Raw genomic sequence first — 24,650 nt, 5'->3', positions numbered from 1 at the left:
TCTCTCTCGCTCTTTCTCTCTCTCTCTCTCTTGCTCTTTCTCTCTCTCTCGCTCTTTCGCTCTCTCTCTGCAGGTGCTGCTGAGCATTCCCTGCACTTTCTATTTTCATTATGAAAAATACACTTCCGTACTGTGGCACAGTGGTTAGTACTGCTGCCTCACAGCGCCAGGGACCTGGGTTCGATTCCCGGCTCGGGTCACTGTCTGTGTGGAGTTTGCACGCTCTCATGATTGCATGGGTTTGCTCTGGTTTCCTCCCACAGTCCAAAGATGTGCAGGTTGGGTGGATTGGCCATGCTAAATTGCCCCTTAGTGTCAGGGGGGCTAGCAGGGTAAATGCATGGGGTTCTGGGGATAGGGTCTGGGTGGGATTGTGGTTGGTGCAGACTCGATGGGCCGAATGGCCTCCTCCTGCACTGTCAGATTCTATGCTTTTACCATTTGAGACTTCCTGGAGCGGGAGGACACAAAACAGCAATTTATTCATATTTAAAATATTGTGTGAAATTTTAATGCAGAGTCCTTGTTTTCATATGTGTATGAATATGCATATTTCTTCCTACAATAGAATACATTCAGTCTATTCCTGTCTACAGTAGTTGATAAGATTAGAGAGGAACTGAGGTGAGTTTTATCCCCCATCATGGTGGGTTGTGGGGGTCTGGAACTCGCTTTCTGAAATGGAGGTAGAGGCAGGAACCCTTATCACAAACTTGAAGAGACACTTGAAGTGCAGTGACCTGCAGATCTGTGGACCAAGAGCTATAAAGTAGGATTAGACTGGGCTACTATTTGTTAACCTGCACAAACATGATGAGCCAAATGGCCCCCTTCCTCCGTGCTGTAGGTTTTCTATGTTCCTGTAATGTTTTTTTAAAAAAGACTTCCATTTATATAGCACCTTCCACAACTGCCAGACTTCTTCAAGCACTTCACAGCCAATTAAGCACTTTCAAAATTGTTTTGATTTGATTTATTGTCATGTAATAGTATACAGTAAAAAGTATTATTTCTTGCATGCTATACAGACCAAGCATACTGTTCATAGAGAAGAAAAAGAGAAAGTGCAGAATGTATTGTTACTGTCATAGCTAGGATGTAGAGAAAGATCAACTTAATGCGAAATAGGTCCATTCAAAAGTCTGATGGCAGCAGGGAAGAAGCTGTTCTTGAGTCGGTTGGTATGTGACCTCAGACTTTTGTATCTTTTTCCCGACGGGAGAAGGTGGAAGAGAGAATGTTCGGGGTGCGTGGGGTCCTTAATTATGCTGGCTGCTTTTTCGAGGCAGCGGGAAGTGTAGACAGAGTCAATGGATGGGAGGCTGGTTTGCGTGATAGAGTGGGCTTCATTCATGACTTTTTGTAGTTTCTGTACTCACAGTTGTGTAGTCACTGCTGGAATGTACAAAATGAGGTAACTGATTTGCACGCAGCAAGATCCAACAATGTGATACATATGAGCAAGTCACAGGAGTCGGCCATTCAGTCCCTTGGGCCTGCTCTGCCATTTAATATGATCATGGCTGATCTGATAGTAATCTCAAACCTACCTACCCCCAATAACCTTTCACCCCTCCCCTTGCTTACCAAGAATCTATCCACATCTGCCTTCAAAATATTCAAAGACTCTGCTACCATTGCCTCTTCTGGAAGAGAGTTCCAGAGACTCTCAACCCTCAAAGAAAAAGTATTCTCCTCATTTCCGTTTAAATGGGTGAACCTTTATTGTTAAATGGTGACCAGATAATTGTTTTTGGATAAGGATAAATTAGTAACAAATCTGGGATATAATGCTAGTCTCAGTAATGGTGACCATGAAATTATCATTCATAGAATCCCTACAGGGTAGTACGAGGCCATTCGGCCCATCGAGTCTGCACCAATCACAATCCCACCCAGCCTGTATCCCCGTCGCCCCACGTATTTACCCTGCTAGTCCCCCCGACATTAAGTGGCAATTTAGCACGGCCAATCCACCTAACCCACACATCTTTGGACTGTGGGAGGAAACCAGAGCACCCGGAGGAAACCCACGCAGACACAGGGGGATTGTGCAAACTCCGCACAAATGATGGCCCCAAGCTGGGAATCGAACCCAGGTCCCTGGCGCTATGAGGCAGCAGTGCTAACCACTGTGTCACTGTGCTGCCCCATTGAATGTTGTAAAAACCTATCTGGTTCACTGATGTCCTTTTAGGGAAGGAAATCTGCCATCCTTGCCTGGTCTGGCCTACATGTGACTCCAGAGCCACAGCAATGTGGTTGACTCTTAACTGTCCTCTGAAGTGGCTGAGCGAGACACTCAGTTCAAGAGCAATTAGAAATGGGCAACAAATGGTGACCTTGTCATGGTCCACATCCCATCAAAGAACTTTCAAAATAGTTTGAGTAAGTGAAAAGGAGTATTTTTAATTGGGTGAGAGTCTATTTTCTATTCATTGACGAGATGTGGGCATGCCAGCATCTGTTGCTGACCACTAATTGACCTTGAGATGGTGATGATCCACGTTCTTGAAACTACTGCAGTGGATCTGGTGTAAGCACACCCATCGTTCTGCTGAGAAGGCAGTCCCAGGATCTTGAAGGAGCAGCGGGGAACTTGCAGGTGGTGGTGTTCCCATGTGTCAGCTGCCCCTCCCCTTGAGGTCGCGGGTTTGGAAGGTGCTGTCAAAGGAGCCTTGGTGAGTTCCTGCAGTGCATCTTGTAGATATACACACTGCTGCCACAGTGCGCTGGTGGTAGATGGGATACTGATCAAGCAGACAGCTTTGTCTTGATGGTGTTGAATTCTCAGCCAGGCAAGTGGGGAGTATTCCATCACAGTCCTGACCTGTGCCTTGTAGATGGTGGACAGGCTTTGGAGAGTCAGGAGGTGAGTTACTCTCCGCAGGATTCCCAGCCTCCAACCTGCTTTTGTGTTTGTGTAATTTTAAAATTCATTCAAGGTGTGTGGGCTCCACTGGCTAGGCGAGTATTTATTCCCCATTTGTAATTGTCTTTGAGATGGTGATGGTGAGCTGCCTTCTTGAGCCGCTGCAGTCCATGTGGTGTAGGTGCACCCATTGTGCTGATAGGGAAGGAGTTCCAGGATTTTGAAGCGATGACTGGGAAATATATCATTATTCCTTTACTGTAAGGATGGTGTATTGTTTGGAGGGGAACCTCTAGGCAGTGATGTTCCCATGTATCTTCTGCTCTTGTCCTAGGTGGAAGTGGTCGTGGGTTTGGAAGGTGCTGTCTAAGGAGCCTTGGTGAGTTGCTGCAGTGCATCTTGTAGATGGTACACACTGCTGCTCTGTGCATTGCTGGTGGAGGGAGTTAATGTTTGTGGAAGGGGTAGCAATCAAGTGGACTGCTTTGTCCTGGATGGTGTTAAGTTTCTTGGGTGGCGTTGATCTGCACTCATCCAGGCAAATGGGGAGTATTCTATCACACTCCTGACTTATGCCTTGTCGGTGGTGGACAGGCTTTGGGGAGTCAGGAGATGAGTTGCCCTCTGCAGGATTCCTAGCATCTGACCTACTCTTGTAGCCACTGTGGTTTATATGGCCAGTCAAGTTCAGTTTCTGGTCAATCGTAACCCTCAGGATGTTGATAGTGGGGGACTCAGCGAAGGTAATGCCATTGAATGCCAGTGGCCGATGATTAAATCCTCTCTGGTTGGAGATGGTCATTGCCTGGCACTCGTGTGGCGCGAATGTTACTTGCCATTTATCAGCTCAAGCCGGGTGATTATCCAGTTCTTGCAGCGTATTGGCCCAGACTGCTTCAGTATCTGAGGAGTCTTGAATGACGCTGAACATTGTGCAAACATCCCCTGTTTTGACATTACCATAGAAGGAAAGTCATTGATGAAAATAGTTAGACCTAAGATACTACCCTGAGGAATTCCACTGATGCCCTGGGGCTGAGGTGATTAACCTTCAAAATCCACAACTATATGTGTGAGCTATGACTCCAACCAGCGGAGATTTTTTGATTTTATTTATTATTGTCACATTAGAGGCATAGGTCGGGTGGACTCTCAGAGGCTTTTTCCTAGGGTGGAAATGTCTGCTACAAGAGGACACAGGTTTAAGGTGCTGGGGGGTAGGTACAGGGGAGATGTTAGGGGTAAGTTTTTCACACAGAGGGTGGTGGGCAAGTGGAATCGGCTGCCGTCAGTGGTGGTGGAGGCGAACTCAATAGGGTCTTTTAAGAGACTCCTGGATGAGTACATGGAGCTTAATAGGATGGAGGGTTATAGGTAGGTCTAGAAGGTAGGGATGTGTTCGGCACAACTTGTGGGCCGAAGGGCCTGTTTGTGCTGTGTTTTTTCTATGTTTCTATCTATTAACATACAGTGAAAAGTATTGTTTCTTGCACACTATACAGACACAGCATACCGTTCATAGAGAAGGAAAGGAGACAGTGCAGAATGTAGTGTTACAGTCATAGCTGGGGTGTAGAGAAAAATCAACTTAATGCGAGGTAGGTCCATTCAAAAGTCTGACAGCAGCAGGGAAGAAGCTGTTCTTGAGTCGGTTGGTACGTGACCTCAGACTTTTGTATCTTTTTCCCCGACGGAAGAAGGTGGAAGAGAGAATATCCAGGGTGCGTGGGGTCCTTGATTATGCTGGCTGCTTTGCCAAGGCAGCGGGAAGTGTAGACAGAGTCAATGGATGGGAGGCTGGTTTGTGTGATGGATTGGGCTACATTCACGACCTTTTGTAGTTCCTTGCGGTTTTGGGCAGAGCCGGAGCCATACCAAGCTGTGATACAACCAGAAAGAATGCTTTCTATGGTGCATCAGTAAAAGTTGGTGAGAGTCGTAGCTGACATGTCAAATTTCCTTAGTCTCCTGAGAAAGTAGAGACAGAGTAGAGTTTTCCTCCTGGGCTTTAGCTTTGTCAGGTCTCCTTGGTGTAAAATTCTCAATGGGGCCTTGATGTCAAGGGCAGTCGCTCTTTTACATGTTTGATGTTCACTGTGACTCAGTCGGTGACACTCATGCCTTGGTATCAGAATGTCATCGTCTGGACTGATTCCTCACTGCCAACGCAGAGAACCCACAAAGCTGTCACCAGCATGGTGATGCCAGACCATTTATGTGTTAATGATGGTGAGTGCAGTTAACCTCTCGGTTATTTTGACAGTAAAATCTGACCCGTTATTGCATGTTTCTTCCCTTCACCATTTTTTTGCAGCAAGTTATAAGGAAGTAATTATATTTTCCGTGGGGAAGATCCTTTTGCTTTGCCTGTTCATTCCACAGCCAGTCTTTTTGTTTCAGGGTAACCCTCCTTGGTTTGGGGGAAGTGGCTGTGAGCTCCGCAACATGCCCAAGGACCCAGTTCACCATGCTGCTCCGAAAAGGTGTTAGACTCTGTCTAGTTAATGCATAATGTGGAGATGCCGGCGTTGGACTGGGGTAAACACAGTAAGAGTTTTAACAACAACAGGTTAAAGTCCAACAGGTTTATTTGGTAGCAAATACCATTAGCTTTCGGAGCGCTGCTCCTTACTGTAGTTAATGCATAACCAGAAGTTATGTTACGGTCTTGAAAGCAGTTCCCACTATCGGCCCACTGACTCACACAGTTATCTTGACTACGCTTCCACACACCATGCCTCATGTAATTGATTTGATTTATTATTGTCGCATGTATTAGTACACAGTGACAAGTATTGTTTCTTGCACGCTCTACAGACAAAGCATACCGTTCATAGAGAAAGAAAGGAGTGCAGAATTCCTTCCCCAAAGGACATTAGTGACCTAGATGAGTTTTTACGACAATCGACAATGGTTTCATGGTCATCAGTAGACTTTTAATTCCAGATATTTTTTATTGAATTCAAATTCCATCATCTGCTGTTGATTTGATTTATTATTGTCACATGTTTTAACATACAGTGAAAAGTATTGTTTCTTGCGCGCTATACTGACAAAGCATACCGTTCATAGAGAAGGAAAGGAGAGAGTGCAGAATGTAGTGTTACAGTCATAGCTAGGATGTAGAGAAAGATCAACTTAATGCGAGGTAGGTCCATTCAAAAGTCTGATGGCAGCATACCTCGCATTAAGGGCGGCACAGTGGTTAGCATTGCTGCCTCACAGCGCCAGGGATCCGGGTTCAATTCCGGCCTCAGGTCACTGTCTGTGCGGAGTCTGCACATCCTCCCCGTGTCTACGTGGGTTTCCTCCGGGTGCTCCAGTTTCCTCCCACAGTCTGAAAGACGTGCTGGTTAGATGCATTGACCCGAACAGTCGCTGGAGTGTGGCGACTCGGGGAATTTCACAGTAACTTCATTGCAGTGTTAATGTAAGCCTACATGTGACTAATAAATAAACTTTTTAAGAAGCTGTTCTTGAGTCAGTTGGTGCATGATCTCAGTGTTACCGGGAATTGTTGTTTGAATAAAAAGTTTTGGAAAAAGAAGCACTGTATTGAGTAGGAGGGTAATGCTTGAAGAGTGTGATGGTGAGATGAGGAAAAATTTCACAAAGCAAACAGTTGTGATTTGGAATGGATTGCCCGAAGCAGATTCAATAGTAATTTACAAAAGAGAATTGGATAGATACTTTCGTGAATCAGGATAAATGGGGTCATGTTCAGGTTAGCAAACTAGCCAGTGCCCCACAGATCGGTACAGCGACCTCAACTTTTTACCATCTACTGTAATGTCATTTTAAGGAAAGGATGTACTTGAATTCCAGAAAAGATTCATTGAGTTGATTTTTGGAATGTGAAGGGACACTGTTATAACAAAGAAAATTACAGCACAGGAACAGGCCCTTCAGCCCTCCAAACTGCACCGACCATGCTGCCCGATTGAACTAAAATTGCCTACCCGTACGTGGACCATATCCCTCTATTCCCATCCTATTCCTGTATTTGTCAAGACGCCCCTTAAAAATCGCTATCCTATCTGCTTCCACCACCTCCCCCGGCAGCGAGTTCCAGGCATCCACCAACCTCTATGCAAAAAAAACTTGCCTCATACATCTCCTTTAAAACTTGCCCCTCGCACCTTAAACCTGTGCCTCCTAGTAATTGACTCTTCCACCCTGGGAAACAGCTTCTGACTATCCACTCTGTCCATGCCTCTCATTATCTTGTAGACTTCTATCAGGTCGCCCCTCAACCTCCGTCGCTCCAGTGAGAACAAACCAAGTTTCTCCAACCTCTCCTCATAGCTAATGCCCTCCATACCAGGCAACATCCTGGTAAAGCTTTTCTGTACCCTCTCCAAAGCCTCCACATCCTTCTGGTAGTGTGGCGACCAGAATTGAACACTATATTCCAAATGTGGCCTAACTAAGGTTCTATAAAGCTGCAACGTGATTTGCCAATTTTTAAATTCAATGCCCCGGTTAATGAAAGCAAGCCTTCTTGACTACCTTCTCTACCTGCGTTGTCACTTTCAGTGACCTGTGTACCTGTACACCCAGATCCCTCTGCCTATCAGTACTGTTGAGGGTTCTACCATTTACTGTACATTTTCCATCTGTATTCGACCTTCCAAAATGCATTATCTCATATTTGTCCGAATTAAACTCCATCTCCCAAGTCTCCAACTGATCTATATCCTGCTGTATCCTCTGATGGTCCTCACCACTATCCGCAAATCCACGAACCTTTGTGTCGTCCGCAAATTTACTAATCAATCCAGCTACATTTTCCTCCAAATCATTTATATATATTACAAACAGCAAAGATCCCAACATTGATCCCCGAGGAACGCCACTCGTCACAACCCTCCATTCAGAAATGCATCTCTTCCACTCCTACCCTCTCTTTTTTGACCGAGCCAGTTCTATATCCATCTTGCCAGCTCACCTCTGACCCCATGCGACTTCACCTTCTGTATCAGCCTACTGTGAGGAAAGGTTTTTTATTCATTCATGGGATGTGGGCATCGCTGGCGAGGCCAGTATTTATTGCCCATCCTTAATTGCATTTTGAGAGTCAACCACATTGCTGTGGCTCTGGAGTCACATGTAGCCCAGACTGGGTAAGGACGACAGATTTCCTTCCCTAAAAGACATTAGTGAACAAGATGGGTTTTCTGACAATGGGTTCACAACCATCATTAGACTTTTCAATTCCAGAATTTTTTTTATTGAATTCAAATTTTATCATTTGCCATGGTGGGATTTGAACCCAGGTCCCAGATCTTCCCCTTGGGTCTCTGGATTCTAGTCTAGTGACAATACCACTACAGCACCACCACGCCTCAATAAGTGGACCTATTCTCTGTGGCATTTAAAGTTTATTTATTAGTGTCACAAGTAACCCTGCATTAACATTACAATGAAGTTACTGTGAAAATCCCCTAGTCGCCACACTCCCCCGCCTATTTGGATACACTGAGGGAGAATTTAGCATGGCTAATGCACCTAACTAGCACATCTTTCGGACTGTGGGAGGAAACCCATGCAGATACGGGGAGAACGTGCAAACTCCGCACAGACAGTGACTCAAGCCAGGAATTGAACCTGGGTCCCTGGCACTCTGAGGCAGCAGTGCTAACCACCGTGCCACTACTATAGGTCGGCACGGTAGGACAGTGGTTAGCACTGCTGCTTGTGGGGGGGGGGGGGGGGGGTGGACTAGAACTAGGGGGCACAGTTTCAAGATAAGGTGTCTCTCATTTAAGATGGAGATGAGGAGAATTTTCTTTCTGAGAACCTTGGGAATTCACTTCTGTACAGAGGCAGAGCCATTTAATGTTTTATGGCTGAAGTAGATAGATTCTTGACTAACAAGGGAGTCAAAGGTTATCGGCGTGGCGGTGGGCGGGGAGTTGCGTTAGGTAAGGCCACAGTCAGATCAGCCATGATCTTATTGAATGGTGAAGCAGGCTCGAGGGACCAAATGGCCTACTCCTGCTCCTAATCCGTATTTATGAAGCCAGGATCTTGGAGGAGGAATTTCTTCTCACATGGGAAATCTATGGAATTCTGTACTCCACAGAGCAGCAGAGACCGAGATAGAACTATGGGGGAGCCAAGGGCGGTGGGGAACAGGCAGGAAAGGGGAGTTGAGGCCATGGTCTTATTGAATGGTGTAGTAGGGGCCAAGGGGCTGAATGACCGGCTCCTGCTTCTTATGTTCTTACTTCAGGGAAAAGATTTGAAGAGCCATGGGAAAGAACAGGAGAATGGGACTAATGTGCTAACTCTTTCCCAGAGCAAACACAGGCATGATGACTGACTTCTGTTGTCGTTCTGTGTCTACCACTTTGAAAATGTTGTATGGGGTCTCAGTTTTTAAATATACCTTTAAAGTTTAAGGTTTAAAAGTTTTATTAATTATTGTCACAAGTAGGCTTACATTAACACTGCAATGAAGTTGCTGTGAAAATCCCCTAGTCGACACACTCCGGCGCCTGTTCGGGTAACACTGAGGGAGAATTTAGCACGGCCAATGCCCCGAACCAGCACGTCTTTTGGACTGTGGGAGGAAACCGGAGCACCCGGAGGAAATCCATGCAGACTCCGCACAGACAGTGACCCAAGGCTGGAATCGAACCTGGGCCCCTGGCGCTGTGAGGCAGCAGTGCTAACCACTGTGCCGCCATGCCGCCCCCTTTATTAATTAAAGGATGAAAGCGGGAATGTATTAAATTATGCTCAGCTGCTTATTACAAAGAATGTTCCACCATTGGGTTTGAGCTAATTAAAGCACAAAGGCTCATATTCTAGACTAAGCACACTGGAATAATTAGGTATAACCACTTCTAAACTTGTTCTGTAATATGTGGTCTGCTTGTATAAAAGAAAACTTTCACTGTTGCTCGACTCTTAACGTCAGCAATGGCTCATGGTGTATTAGCGTCGGCAATTCCTCCCGGCTAGAGTGGTTCTTCCTTGTGGGTGGCTGTGAGATCTCAGTCCAAAAGAGAAATTGCTGGAAAATCTCGGCAGGCCTGGCAGCATCTGTGAGGAGAGAAAAGAGCTGACGTTTCGAGTCCAGATGACCCTTTGTCAAAGCTAAGAGGCAGAGAAAGTGGGAGATATTTATACTGCAGGGGGAGGGAATGAAAGATGAGTCATAGCCACAGAAACCAGGGGAAAGACTGCTAATGGCAGCTCATAGAGAGAATAAAGGGTGTGAATGGCCAAACGGCAGAGAAGCTGTAAGCTCTGACATATGGAGATGCTGGGGAGGTGGTGCAGGGGGTGGGAACAGAGGTAGAATGTAGAAAAGGGGAAGCGGGGGGAAAAAAGAGTGGTTGGGGGGGAAGAAAAATGAAGAAAGACAGTAAAGAAATAAAAGGTAGAGAACAGTAAAACATTTAATAAAATAGAATGAGAACAAAGGGGTGGAGGTGAGGTGGAGCCAATCATCTGAAGTTGTTGAATTTGATGTTGAGACCGGAAGGCTGTAAAGTGCCTCGCCGGAAGATGAGATGCTGTTCCTCCAGTTTGCGTTGAGGTGAGATCTCGGTGTTGGCTGTGGGTTCACAGATGGTTTAAGCTTCACCTCACAGGCTCTGCCGCAGTGAAGACATTGGTGGTTGTCCGGTAGAGATGGTGATGGATTGATAGCCCAAGCAGTCGCCCTCTCTTTGTCTGTCTTGCCGTTCTCTCTCTCTGTGGTTGCTCTTGTTGACTGGAAGGTCTTGGCACCATTTTTGATGATATGTCTCCATTTTGGTGGCAATCTGCTTCTGATCTGTTATCGAGTCATAGAGGTTTACAGCATGGAAACAGGCCCTTCGGCCCAACTTGTCCATGCTGCCCTTTTTTTGTGAAAAACCCCAAGCTAATCCCAATTGCTCGCATTTGGCCCATATCCCTCTGTACCCATTGTACCCATGTAACTATCTAAATGCTTTTTAAAAGACAAAATTGTACCCGCCTCTAGTACCACCTCTGGCAGCTTGTTCCAGACACTCACCACCCTCTGTGAAAAAATTGTCCCTCTGGGCACTTTTGTATCTCTCCCCTCTCACCTTAAACCTATGCCGTCTAACGTGTTGACGTTCGTGGAGGCTCTGAGATTACCTTTGAAGCATTTTGTTTGGTCTTCGTATGAATGGATCCCATGGCGTAGCTCTGAGTAGAGCCCCTGTTTGGACAGTCTCGAGTCAGGCATTCCGATTACATGACCTGCCCTTCTCAGCTGATGTGAAATGATCAATGTTCCTCTATGTGGCATGTCTCCAATACTTGGAGGATGAACATATTTATTCTTTTTGTCCTCCCATTTGGTTTGCAAGACCGTCCTAAGATGGTGTTGATCTCTGGCCTTGATATGGCGTCTTTAACTTGTCCAAAGCTTCAGGACCCTAAAGATGCGTGGAGAAAACCACTGCCCAATAGACTTTGCAAGTTTTTCTCCCAGAGCACACTCCCCTCAGTCAGCGTTTGTGGGTTCAGATCCAACTTCAGACACTTTAGTACGTCATCCAGGTCTACACTCCCATTGCAGGACTCGGGGAGTGCTACATGTTGAGAAGTGCCATCTTTTGGATGAGACTTAAACCAACTGCCCTCGTGGGTACCAGGCCACTATTTCAGAGAAGGGCAAGAGGGTGTACAGAGTCATGGAGCGGTTACAGAACAGAACAGAAGGAGGCCATTTGGCTCACTGTGTCTGTGTCAGCTCTCTGTGAGAGCAACTCACCCAATCCCACTACCCTGCCACTTCCATGTAGCCCTGCAATTTGTTTTCTTCAGATATCAGATTCAGAAATGTAATTTTTAAAAAAAGGGCGGCTTGGACAAGTTGGGCTGAAGGCCTGTTTCCAAGCTGTAAACCTCTATGGCTCCATGACTCTATCCAGTTTTTTGAAAATCTCCATTGAATCTGTGTCCAGGACAAAACAAGAGATGGGAGCAGACGTAGACCATGTGGCCCATTGAGCCTGCTGCACTAGTCAGAGGCTGCCACCTTGTAAGTGTGATGTGCAGATGCCGGCGTTGGACTGGGGCAAACACAGTAAGAAGTTTAACAACACCAGGTTAAACTCCAACAGGTTTATTTGGTAGCAAAAGCCACTAGCTTTCGAAGCCTTAAGCCCCTTCCTGAAGAAGCCCCTTCTTCAGGAAGGGGCTTAAGGCTCCGAAAGCTTGTGTGACTTTTGCTACCAAATAAACCGGTTGGACTTTAACCTGGTGTTGTTAAACTTCTTACCTTGTACGTGCCACATTTGTGCCCACTCTTTTCCTCCTGTCTGTTAACCAACCCTCCATCCATGCTAATATATTAGCTCCAACTCATCAACCCTTATCTTTCCTATTAATCTTTTGTGTGGCACCCTATGGCTTGACAGATACATGATTAGAGGACTACGGACCACGTGGAGGCAAAAGGTGTTTGGTTTAGAAAGGCCCAGCAGGCTTGATGAGCCGAAAGGCCTGTTGCTACACTGTTCTTTGTTCTTGCCTTTTGAAAGGCTGTACATTCCCTAACCACTTTTTAAAAATTCATTCATGGGAAGTGGGCATCGCTGGTTGGGCTGGCATTTTTTTGCCCGTCCCTGAGGGCAGTTAAGAGTCACATGTAGAAGAACATGGCCAGATAATGACAGTAGCTTTCCTTCCCTAAAGGACATTAGTGAACCAGATGGGTTTTTTCGACAATCAACAATGGTTTCATGGTCATTCTTACACTTTTAATTCCAGATTTTTATTGAATTCAAATTTCACCATCCGCCGTGACGGGATTCGAACCCGGGTCCCCAGGACATTACCCTGGGTCTCTGGATAACTAATCCAGCAACAATGTCACTATGCCACTGCCTGCCCTCACTGACGCGGTTTAAGAATAAGAGTTCTGTCTTTTTAAGACTGAAATGTTTTATTTTCTCTGAGGGTCGTTGCCAGGTGAACTTGCCTTCCCGGAAAGCGGTGCAGGCTGGGTCATTGAATTTATTTGAGTTTGAATTAGACAGATTTCTAGAACTGGAGAGGGGTCGAAGGTTACGGGAGCAGAGGGCAAAGTGGAGTTGGGGGTCACAGCCAGATCAGACATGACCTTGTGAAATAGTGGAGCGGGCTTGAAGGCCTGGATGCCCCACTCCCGTTCTAAACCCTATTTTAAAATACAATGTTTCTTCATAGAGTCATAGAATCCCCACAGTGCAGAAGGAGGCCATTCAGCCCATCGAGTCTGCACCAACAACAGTCCCATCCAGGCCCTATCCCCGTAACTCCAGGCTAATTCTGACACTAAGGGGCAATTTAGCGTGGCCACTCAACCTAACCCCCCACACCTCTGGATGTGGGGTTCTGGTTTTCCACTCACCTTCTCCCCAGTACCCTGGCTAACATCGTTTTAAAGAGTACAATAAGATAATCTGGTCATTATTACATTACTGTTTGTGTGACCTTGCTATGTATACAATGGCTGCCATGTTTCTTGCATCACAACAGTGTGCATTTCTAAAGTATTGCATTGGTTTTGAAGCATTTTGGTAGCTTAGGAGCTTTTGAAAAGAGTTGTAGGAATGTTTTTATAACTGTGGGCAGCCCGGTGGCACAGTGGTTAGCACTGCTACCTCATACTGCCAGGGACCTGGGTTCGATTCCTGGCTTGAGTCACTGTCTGTGTGGAGTTTGCACATTCTCCCCGGGTCTGCGTGGGTTTTCTCCGGGTGCTCCAGTTTCCTCCCACTGTCCAAAGACGTACGGGTATTGCCGGGGATTGTCCCAGTCTACCCAGCCTCTCCTTGTAACTCAAACCATCGAGACCCGGTAGCATCCTGGTAAATCTTTCTGCACTTTTTCTAGTTTAATATCCTTTCTATAATAGGGTGACCAGAATTGCACACAGTATTCCAAGTGTGGCCTTACCAATGTCTTGTACAACTTCAACAAGACATCCCAACTCCTGTATTCAATGTTCTGACCGATGAAACCAAGCATGCCGAATGCCTTCTTCGGTCCACCTGTGACTCCACTTTCAAGGAGCTATGAACCTGTACCCCTAGATCTCTTTGTTCTGTAACTCTCCCCAACGCCCTACCATTAACTGAGTAAGTCCTGCCTTGGTTCGATCTACCAAAATGCATCACCTCGCATTTATCTAAATTAAACCCCATTTGTCAGCCCACTGGCCCGATTGATCAAGATCCCATTGCAATCCTAGATAACCTTCTTCACTGTCCACTGTGCCACCAACCTTTTTGTCATCTGCAAACCTTACTAACCATGCCTACTAAATTCTTATCCAAATCATTAATATAAATTCCAACTAACAGTGGACCCAGCACCAATCCCTGAGGCACACCACTGGTCACAAGGGCCTCCAGTTTGAAAAACAACCCTCTACAACCACCCCCTGTCTTCTGCCACCAAGCCAATTTTGTATCCATTTGGCTATCTCACCCTGGATCCCGTGAGATTTAACCTCATGCAACAACCTACCCTGTGGTGCCTTGCTAAAGTCCATGTAGACAAAATCAACTGCACTGCCCTCATCTACCTCCTTGGTTACCCCTTCAAAAAACTCAAATCAAATTTGTGAGACATGATTTTCCACTCACAAAGCCATGCCGACTGTCCCTAATCAATCCTTGCATCTCTAAATGCCTGTAGATCCTGTCTCTCAAATACCTTCTAACAACTTGCCAACTACAGATATGAGGCTCACCGGCCTGTAGTTCCCAGGCTTTTCCCTGCAGCCCTTCTGAAACAAAGGCACAACATTTGCCACCTTCCAATCTTCAGGCACCTCACCTGTGATTATCGATGATTCAAATATCTCTGCGAGGGGACCTGCAATTTCCTCCCTAGCCTCCCACAATGACCTGGGATACACTTCATCGGGTCCTGGGGATTTATCTACCTTGATGCGCTTTAAGACTTCCAGCACCTCCTCTGTTATATGTACACTCCTGAAAACATCGCTATTTATTTCCTCAAGTTCCCTAACATCCATGCTTTTCTCAACAGTGAATACTGATGAGAAATATTCATTTAGGATCTCACCCATCTCTTATGGATCCGCACATAGATGACCTTGTTGATCCTTAAGAGGTCCTACTCTCTCCCTAGTTACTCTTTTGCCCTTTATGTATTTGTAGAAGCTCTTTGGATCCTCCTTTTGCCTTATCTGCCAAAACAATCTCGTGTCCCCTTTTTGCCCTCTGATTTCTCTCTTAACTCTACTCCTACACCCTCTCTACTCACTTGATCCCAGCTGCCTCTGCATGTCATGTGCCTCCTTCTTCTTCTTGACCAGGGCCTCATTATCCCAAGTAATCCAGGGTTCCCCGACTTCTACCAGCCTTGCCCTTCACTCTTAAGGGGAATGTGTTTACCCTGAACCCTGGTTAACACACTTTTGAAAGCCTGCCACTTACCAGGCGTCACTTTGCCTTCCCACAGACTCCCCCAATCAACTGTTGAAAGTTCATGCCTAATACCATCAAAATTGGCCTTGCCCCAATTTAGAATTTTAACTTTTGGGCCAGACCTATCATTCTCCATAGTTATCTTTAAAACTAAGAGAATTATGGTCATTGGTCCCAAAGTGATCCCTCACTAACACTTCTGTCACCTGCCCTTCCTTATTTCCCAAGAGGAGGTCAGGTTTTGCCCCCTCTCTAGTCGGGCCATCCACATACTGAATGAGAAATTCCTCTGAATACACTCAACGAATTTCTGTCGATCCAACCCTCTAATACTATGGCTGTCCCAGTCAATGTTGGGAAAGTTAAAATCCCCTACTATTACCACCCTATTTTTCCTGAAGCTATCTATAATCTCCTTACATATTTGCTCCTCAATTTCCCGCCGACTATTTGGGGGCCTATAGTACAACCCTATCAAAGTGATTTCCCCCTTCTTATTTCTCAATTCTACCCATATAGACTCAGTGGCCGAACCCTCGGATATATCCCCTCTCAGTACGGCCGTGATGCTTTCCCTAATCAAAAGCGCAACTCCCCCTCCTCTCTTACCTCCTGTTCTATCTTTCCTATAGTTTCCTATAGTAGCATTGAGCTGCCAGTCCTGTCCTTCCCTTAGCTATGTTTCAGTTATTGCTATAATATTCCAGTCCCATGTACCCATCCATGCCCTGAGTTCATCTGCCTTGCCCATCAGGCCTCGTGCATTGAAATGAATGCAGTTTAATCTGGACTTCCCTTGCTCTCTGTCTTGCTTTTGCCTGACCTGTCTGGTACTAGCAGCTGCCAGACCTGCTGAGATTTTCCAGCGTTTTCTCTTTTGGTTGCCCATTTTGTGTTAAGCACAAGGTAACAGAGGTGGACGGACAGATGTCAGGGTGTATCAACTTCAGTATCCATTATTAAAAAACATTCTTCCATTTAGCCTAGGCTGTGTTAGCATCCGGACCCAAAGAAATGAAATGGTATCTCAACAATCGCTCAGTTCCTGTAATTACTATCACATCAACAAACACTTGGTCCTTTTAACAATACCTGCAGCATTCTGACATGTGAAATCTATCTTAATGGCAATAGAAATATTGACTTGGAGAAAGGATAAGTCAGCATTTTGCTGCAACCGTTTAATTAGTTTAACTGATATTGACACTGGAAGCTGATTCGAGCACGAGGCAATGGATAACTTTAGTTCCGATCCTCTGTAATGGAATAGAATTTTATACATCCTTACGCTGTTAGTAACTCATTACTGTACGATTATGGGATTCATAGAATCTTGAGGTTTACAGCATGGAAACAGGCCCTTCGGCCCAACTTGTCCATGCCGCCCTTTTTTATCACTAGTAGGTCCCAACTGCCCACATTTGGTCCATATCCCTCTGTCCCCATCTTACCCATGTAACTGTCTAAATGTTTTTTAAAAGACAAAATTGTACCCGCCTCTACTACTGCCTCTGGCAGCTCGTTCCAAACACTCACCACCTTCTGTGTGAAAAAATTGCCCCTCTGGACCCTTTTGTATCTCTTCCCTCTCACCTTAAACCTTTGCCCTCTAGTTTTAGACTCCCCCACTTTGGGGAAAATAATGATCTATGCCCCTCATTATTTTATAGACCTCTATAAGATCATCCCTAAGTCTCCTACGCTCCAGGGAAAAAAGTCCCAGTCTATCCAGCCTCTCCTTGTAACTCAAACTATCAAGAGATTAACAAACTTTCATCGATGACCATTCATTAAGTATAATTTTAAAATGAATTTGCTTTTTTTTGTAGCACCTTTCATGATGGGCAGCACGGTGGCACAGTGGTTAGCACTGCTGCCTGACAGTGCCAGGGAGCCGGGTTCGATTCCCGGCCTGGGTCACTGTCTGTGTACAGTCTGCACGTTCTCCCTGTGTCTGTGTGGGTTTCCTCCGGGTGCTCCTGTTTTCCCCCACAGTTCAAAGACGTGCGGGTTAGGTGGATTGACCATGCTAAATTGCCCCTTAGTGTCGAGGGGACTAGCTCGGATAAATACATGGGGTTATGGGGCTCGGGCCCGGGGGGGATTGTGGTCAATGCAGACTCGATGGGCCAAATGGCTTCCTTCTGCACTGTAGGTTTCTATGATCTCAGAACATCCCCAAGTGCTTTATCGCCCGTGAAGTATTTGAAAAGTGTGCTTGCTATTGCCCTGTAGGAATTGTGGTCACCTATGTGTGCACAGCAAGCTCCCACAAACAACCGTAAACGGTGATCAGATGATATTTTAGTTTAAAGAGATTGTTCTCGAGGGACAAATATTGGACACCAGGGAAAACTGCCCTGCTCTTTTTAAAGAAAAATGGCATGAGATCTTGCACATGCATCTGAAAGACTGCACATCTGACAGTATAACTGTCCCTCAGTAGAAGTCAGCTGAGATTACGTACTCAAGTCTTTGCTGTGGGACTTGAACGCACAACCTTCTGACTCTGAGGGGGGGAGTGCAACCCATGGAGCCATGATTGATAGTTTGACCAACTTGTTTTATTCATTCAAGGGATGTGGGCGTCGCTGGCTAGACCAGCATCATTGCCCATCCCTAATAGCCCTTGAGAAGGTAGTAATGAGCTGCCTTCTTGGACCGGTGCAGTCCAAGTGGTGTAGGCACACCCACTGTGCAGTTAGGGAGGGATTTTGACCCAGCGGCAGTGGAGGAACAGTGATATATTTCTAAGTCAGGATGGTGAGTGGCTTGGAGGGGAACCTCCAGCTGGTGGTGTTCCCATGTGTCTGCCGCTCTTGTGTGTCTGCTGCTAACCTCCATCTAGATGGTGGAGGTTGTGGGTTTGGAAGGTGCTGTCGAAGGAACCTTGGTGAGTTCCTGCAGTGCATCTTGTAGATGGTACACACAGCTGCCACTGGTGGAGGGAGTGAATGTTTGTGGATGGGGTTCCAATTAAGTGAGCTGTTTTGCCCTGGATGGTGTCGAACCTCTTGAGTGTTGTTGGAGCTGCGTCCATCCAGGCAAGTGGGGAGTATTCCATCACACTCCTAATTTGTCTTGTAGATGGTGAGCTGGCTTTGGGGAGTCAGGAAGTGAGTTACTCGCTGCAGGATTCCCAGCCTCTGACCTGCTCTTGTAGCCACTGTTTATGTGGCTAGTCCGGTTCAATTTCTGAATGACGGTAACCCCCAGGATGTTGATAATGGGAGAATCAGTGATGGTAATACCATTGAATGTCATGGGGTGATGGTTAGATTCTCCCTCGTTCGAGATGGTCATTGCCTGGCACTTGTGTGGCACGAATTTAACTAGCCAGTTGTCAGCCCAAGCCTGGATATTGAAGCCTTGCTGCATTTGAACACGCTTCAGTATCTGAGGAGTCGCGAATGGTGCTGAACATTGTGCAATCATCGGCGAACATCCCCACTTCTGACCTTATGACGGAGGGAAGGTCATTGATGAAGCAGCTGAAGATGGTTGGGTCTAGGACACTATCCTGAGGGACTCCTGCAGTGATGTCCTGGAGCTGAGCTGAGATGATCGACCTTCAACCACCACAACCATCTTCCTTTATGCCAGGTATGACTCCAATGATCCATCGGTAATGCAATACAGGGAATATTCTGGTGAAGCCCCAATAGAGAGCAATCACCTCCTTTCAAATGCTCGAGTTTACAAGCAAGACAGGTGCATCTGTTAACAGCATCTGTTAAAGGGAAAAATTGGCAAAAATTGTCTTTTCAACGTCCTCAAGGTCATTTGTTCAGGTCAGCAGCTTCTCCGCTCTGGACTCTCGTCTGAGTCAAAATGTTGGTGATTCTGTTCTGTTCTTTCATGGGATGTCACTGGCTGGGCCAGCATTTGTTGCCCATCCCTATTTACCCTCGAGAAGGTAAGGGTCACCCACAGTGCTGTTCGGGAGGGAGTTCCAGGGTTTTGACCCAATGACAGTGAAGGAATGGCGCTATATTTCCAAGTCAGGGTGGCAAGTGGCTTGGAGGGGAACTTGCAGGTGGTGTTCCCAGGTATCTGCTGCCCTTGTCCTACTAGATGGTGGAGATCGTGGGTTTGGAAGGTGCTGTCAAAGGAGCCTTGAGTTGCTGCAGTGCATCTTGTACATTGTAAACACGGCTGCCACTGTGTGTCAGTGGTGGAGGGAGTGGATGTTTTAAGTTGGTGGAAGGGGTGCCAATCAAGTGGTCTGTTTGTCCTGAATGGTGACAAGCTTCTTGAGTATGGTTGGAGCTGCACCCATCCAGACAAGTGGAGAGTATTCCATCACACTCCTGACTTGTGCCTTATAGACGATGGGCAGGCTTTGGGGAGTCAGGAGGTGAGTTACTTATTACAGAATCCCAGACTCTGACCTGCTCTTGTAGCCATAGTATTTATACAGCTCGTCCAGTTCAGTTTCTGGTCAGCAGTAACCCTCCAGGAAGTTGACAGGAAGTTCAATGATAGTAATGAATGTCAAGGGGGAGATAGAATTTAACTATCTAAAGGGGGATTGAAGGTAAACCGATTGAGAGAATAGTTTATAAAGTATATAGTATCCAATGCTTTATAAATAGGGTCATAGAACCATAGAATCTCTCCAGTGCAGAAGTGGCCATTCAGCCCATCGAGTCCGCACTGACACTCTGACCGAGTACCTTACCCAGGCTCTCCTTGCTTCCCATCCCTGTAAACTCAGACACCTACAATGGCCACCCAATCTACATATCTAGGGGCAATAAGCATGGCCAATCCCCCTAACCTGCACATCTTTAGACTGGGAGGAAACCAGAGCACCCGGAGGAAACCCACGCAGACACAGGGAGAATGTGCCAACTCCGCGCAGACAGTGACCCGAGGCCGGAATTGAACCCGGGTCCCTGGCACTGTGAGGTAACTGCTAACTATTGTGCCACCGTGTCGCCATCATAGAGCACAAGAGTAAGGAGGTTATGTTGAATTTGTAGAAGACGCTAGTTTGGCCTCAGCTTTATTTTTATTCATTCGTGGGACATGGGTGTCACTGGCTAGCATTTATTACAGTAAGAGTTTTAACAACACCAGGTTAAAGTCCAACAGGTTTATTTAGTAGCAAATACCATTAGCTTTCGGAGCGCTGCTCCTTCGTCAGATGGAGTGGAAATGTGCTCTCAAACAGGGCACAGAGACACAAAATCAAGTTACAGAATACAGAATGATTGAGGTGTATAAGATTGAGGAGTTTGGAGAGGGTGAGCAGGGAGCAACTGTTCCCCTTGGTTGAGGGGTCAATCACAAAGGGGCAGAGTTTTAGGGTGAGGGGCAGGAGATTCAGAGGGGATTTGAGAAAAATAAAAATCACTCCGAGGGCGGTGGGAATCTGGAATACACTGCCTGGGGAGGTAGTGGAGACCGGAAACCTTACAACGTTTTTGAGCACTTGTCCCATATCCTTGAATGTTAAGATATTCCAAGTGCTGGAAAATGGGATTTGCGCTACTTTAGTGGTAGTTATAGTGGGCAGTGAACACTTTGGCCTGTGGGACCATGGAACTATCATGGATAGTCATAAAAACCCATCTGATTCACTGATGTCCTTCAAGGAAGGAAATCTGCTGTCCTTACCTGGTCTGGCCGACGTGTGACTCCAGAGCCACAGCAATGCAAATGACCCGGAAGTTAGCCGAGCAGGGCACTTGGGATTTTTGGGAAGGACCAGGAATGCTGGTCTTGCCAGTGACGGCCACACGGAGTAAATGCAAAGTGTTTAAGATGGAAGTGGTCATGACTCTGGAGTGTGACTGTTGCATCATGCGAGCATCCAGCCTCCAGGAGAAGGGTTTGTTTGCGGGTGCAATTTGTTTACATCTAAATAAATACAAGGTGGCTCCAAGTTATTCCTGTTTTTGTGTCTCCTTTAAACATTACTGGCGTGCCGGCCTGCATTCTGCAATGAAGCAGAGCTAGGTTTAAGGGTGGAAAGAACTGGTTTGAAAGCGATGCAGTATTGCAATACAAAAAGTACTAAACCAACACCTTTCTGTGCAGACACTGGTAATGTGCAGCGAGCAGTACTGTTCCATTGCTTTAGGAGCCTTCCAGCCATCGGTTTTTATTTCTGGAATCGGGATTGGGGGCGGGAGGAGGTGCCTTTGATGAACCCATGCTTCCCCTAATGGGAATTTACACTGTCTCTCGGAGCTTTTTCCATTAATTTACCCACTACTGAGTTTGGACTTTTCAATCTAAGTGTTCTACTGCTCAACCTTGCAGCTTAGATCAGCCTCCCTCACTTCCTTGGTTCAATAGCAGTAAAATCACCTGTCACTCGTGAGGTGATAATCTACAGCGAAGAAACAGAGCAATTGCCCTCCAACTCTCTTCTCTCTCTTTCTCACCCCACCCTGCCAATCCCTTCAGTGAATTCTTCAATTCTTTTCTCCCTAAAGTAGTTATCTATTTTTCCCTGAAGTTCATCTGTGTGGGTGTGGGGGGGGTTTCCCGGCTTGGGTCACTGTCTGTGTGGAGTCTGCACGTTCTCCCCGTGTCTGCGAGGGTTTCCTCCGGGTGCTCCGGTTTCCTCCCACAGTCCAAAGATGTGCGGGTTAGGTGCATTGGCCATGCTAAATTGCCCCTTCGTGTCAGGGGACTAGCTAGGGTAAATACATTGGGGTTATGAGGATAGGACTTGAGGGGATTGTGGTCGATGCAGATTCGATGGGCCGAATGGGCTCCTTCTGCACGGTGGGATTCTATAATAAAATTAATAACCCACCAAAATATTTAATCTATGCCTGGGCTAAGCAGTCTTTCTTTGACTGTCTCTGTCGATAACGCAGCAGGAAGATCAAGCTACCACAGTCTTTATGAAGCTTCTCAATGCTCAGGGGCCTCATTACCTGCCTGAGCAAGGCAAAGGACAGTAATGAGTGCTGTTTTCCTCCCCCACTCCCACGGGCCAGCAGCGGTCAAAACGCCCTCCAAAGTGATGGCATCATCGCGTTCTGTAAAGTTTCCTTGAAGCCTGACTTTCCATTTCGATTTGCTTTTGGGTGGTTGGGCGGGGTGAGTTTGGTCTAAGCGTTGTCGGTCTGCGGGGAGAATCCCACTCCATGGTTACGGATGGTGCAACTGAGCAGCGAGGAACCCTCAGGTGACCACTGCCGCGCTCACACACAATAGTAGCGAGCCGGAGTCAGTCAGTGGTATTCCTACCAGGTTACTCCGCCTTCCTGACTTTGATTAGATTTATTATTGTCACATGTATTAGTATACAGTGAAAAGTATTGTTTCTTGCGCGCTATACAGACACAGTATACCGTTCATAGAGAAGGAAAGGAGAGAGTGCAGAACGTAGTGTTACAGTCATAGCTAGGGTGTAGAGAAAGATCAGCTTAATGCAAGGTAGGTCCATTCAAAAGTCTGACAGCAGCAGGGAAGAAGCTGTTCTTGAGTCGGTTGGTATGTGACCTCAGACTTTTGTATCTTTTTCCTGAAGGAAGAAGGTGGAAGAGAGAATGTCCGGGGTGTGTGGGGGTCCTTAATTATGCTGGCTGCTTTGCCGAGGCAGCAGGAAGTGTAGACAGAGTCAATGGATGGGAGGCTGGTTTGCGTGATGGATTGGGCTACATTCACAATCTCTTGTAGTTCCTTGCGGCCTTGGGCAGAGCAGGAGCCATACCAAGCTGTGATACAACCAGAAAGAATGTTTTCCATGGTGAATCTGTAAACGTTGGTGAGAGTCATAGCTGACATGCCAAATTTCCTTAGTCTTCTGAGAAAGTAGAGGCATTGGTGGGCTTTCTTAACTATAGTGTCGGCATGGGGGGACCAGGACAGGTTGTTGGTGATCTGGACACCTAAAAACTTGAAGCTCTCGATCCTTTCTACTTCGTCCCCATTGATGTAGACAGGGGCATGTTCTCCTTTACGCTTCCTCAAGTCGATGACAATCTCCTTCATTTTGTTGACATTGCGGGAGAGATTATTGTTGCCGCACCAGTTCACCAGATTCTCTATTTCATTCCTGTACTCTGTCTCGTCATTGTTTGAGATCCGACCCACTACGGTGGTGTCCTCAGCAAACCTGAAAATTGAATTGGAGGGGAATCTGGCCACACAGTCATAGGTGTATAAGGAGTATAGTAGGGGGTTGAGAACACAGCCTTGTGGGGCACCGGTGTTGAGGATGATCGTGGAGGAGGTTTTGTTGCCTATCCTTACTGATTGTGGTCTGTGAGTTAGGAAGTTCAGGATCCAGTCACAGAGAGAGATGCCGAGGCCCAGGCCACGGAGTTTGAAGATGAGTTTCATGGGAATAATAATGTTGAAGGCTGAGCAGTAGTCAATAAATAGGAGTCTGACATAGGTGTCCTTGTTAGCTAGGTGTTCCAGGGTTGAGTGCAGGGCCAGGGAAATAGCGTCTGCTGTGGACCTGTTGCGGCGGTAGGCAAACTGTAGTGGATCCAGGTAGTCCGGGAAGCTGGAATTGATTTGTACCATGACTAACCTTTCGAAGCACTTCATCATGATGGATGTCAGAGGCACCGGCCGATAGTCATTAAGGCACGCTGCTTGGCTTTTCTTAGGTACTGGGATGATGGTCATCTTGAAGCAGATAGGGACCTTAACGTTTTCTTCCAAAGTGGCCCATTTGCGCATTATCCAATTTTACTGTGAAATTAGGCGCGAAGGGAAAATTTGCATTTTTGTTTTGCCGTATCTAATTCAAATAAAAACTGGAGGCAATTAATGGTTTTCCTTGCTGTGTTCAAATAATTATCCCCTCTGCAGTCTGGTGCTGTGTACTTAGTTTTGGATCCACTGGAGCTGGAGGAAAGTGGGCGGCACGGTGGCACAGTGGTTAGCACTGCTGCCTCACAGCACCAGGGACCCAGGTTCGCTTCCCGGCCTGGGTTACTGTCTGTGTGGAGTCTGCACGTTCTCCCCGTGTCTGCGTGGGTTTCCTCCGGGTGCTCCGGTTTCCTCCCACAGTCTGAAAGACGTGCTGGTTAGAGAGAGATTGAATAGGTTGGGACTTTATTCCCTGGAGCGTAGAAGATTGAGGGGAGATTTGATAGAGGTGTATAAGATTTTGATGGGTATAGATAGAGCAGGCTTTTTCCGCTGAGGCTAGGGGAGAAAAAAACCAGAGGGCATGGGCTAAGGGTGAAAGGAGAAAAGTTTAAAGGGAATATTAGGGGGGGCTTCTTCACGCAGAGAGTGGTGGGAGTGTGGAATGAGCTGCCGGATAAAGTGGTAAATGCGGGGTCACTTTTAACATTTAAGAAAAACTTGGACGGGTTCATGGATGAGAGAGGTGTGGAGGGATATGGTCCAAGTGCAGGTCAGTGGGACTAGGCATA

At 46.5% G+C, this 24,650-nt stretch overlaps 1 protein-coding gene across 9 annotated transcripts in view; it reads left to right on the top strand.

Moving 5' to 3' along the window:
- kctd1 (potassium channel tetramerization domain containing 1) overlaps positions 1–24,650 on the top strand; it is a 78,392-nt gene that overhangs the window by 9,521 nt on the left and 44,221 nt on the right. The window contains exon 1 of one of the 9 annotated variants that reach the window (XM_078215617.1): positions 18,870–18,891. The exons of the other annotated variants lie outside the window; for them this stretch is intronic. The gene's annotated coding sequence lies outside the window, so the exon portion shown is untranslated. Of the gene's footprint in view, positions 1–18,869; positions 18,892–24,650 lie in introns of those variants that run through there. 9 annotated transcript variants of the gene reach the window in all.

This window comes from Mustelus asterias, chromosome 7, assembly GCF_964213995.1.
Source record: "Mustelus asterias chromosome 7, sMusAst1.hap1.1, whole genome shotgun sequence".
Lineage (NCBI taxonomy): Eukaryota > Metazoa > Chordata > Chondrichthyes > Carcharhiniformes > Triakidae > Mustelus > Mustelus asterias.
Note: the sequence above shows the minus strand (reverse complement) of the source record. Positions and strands in the feature narration are given on the sequence as shown.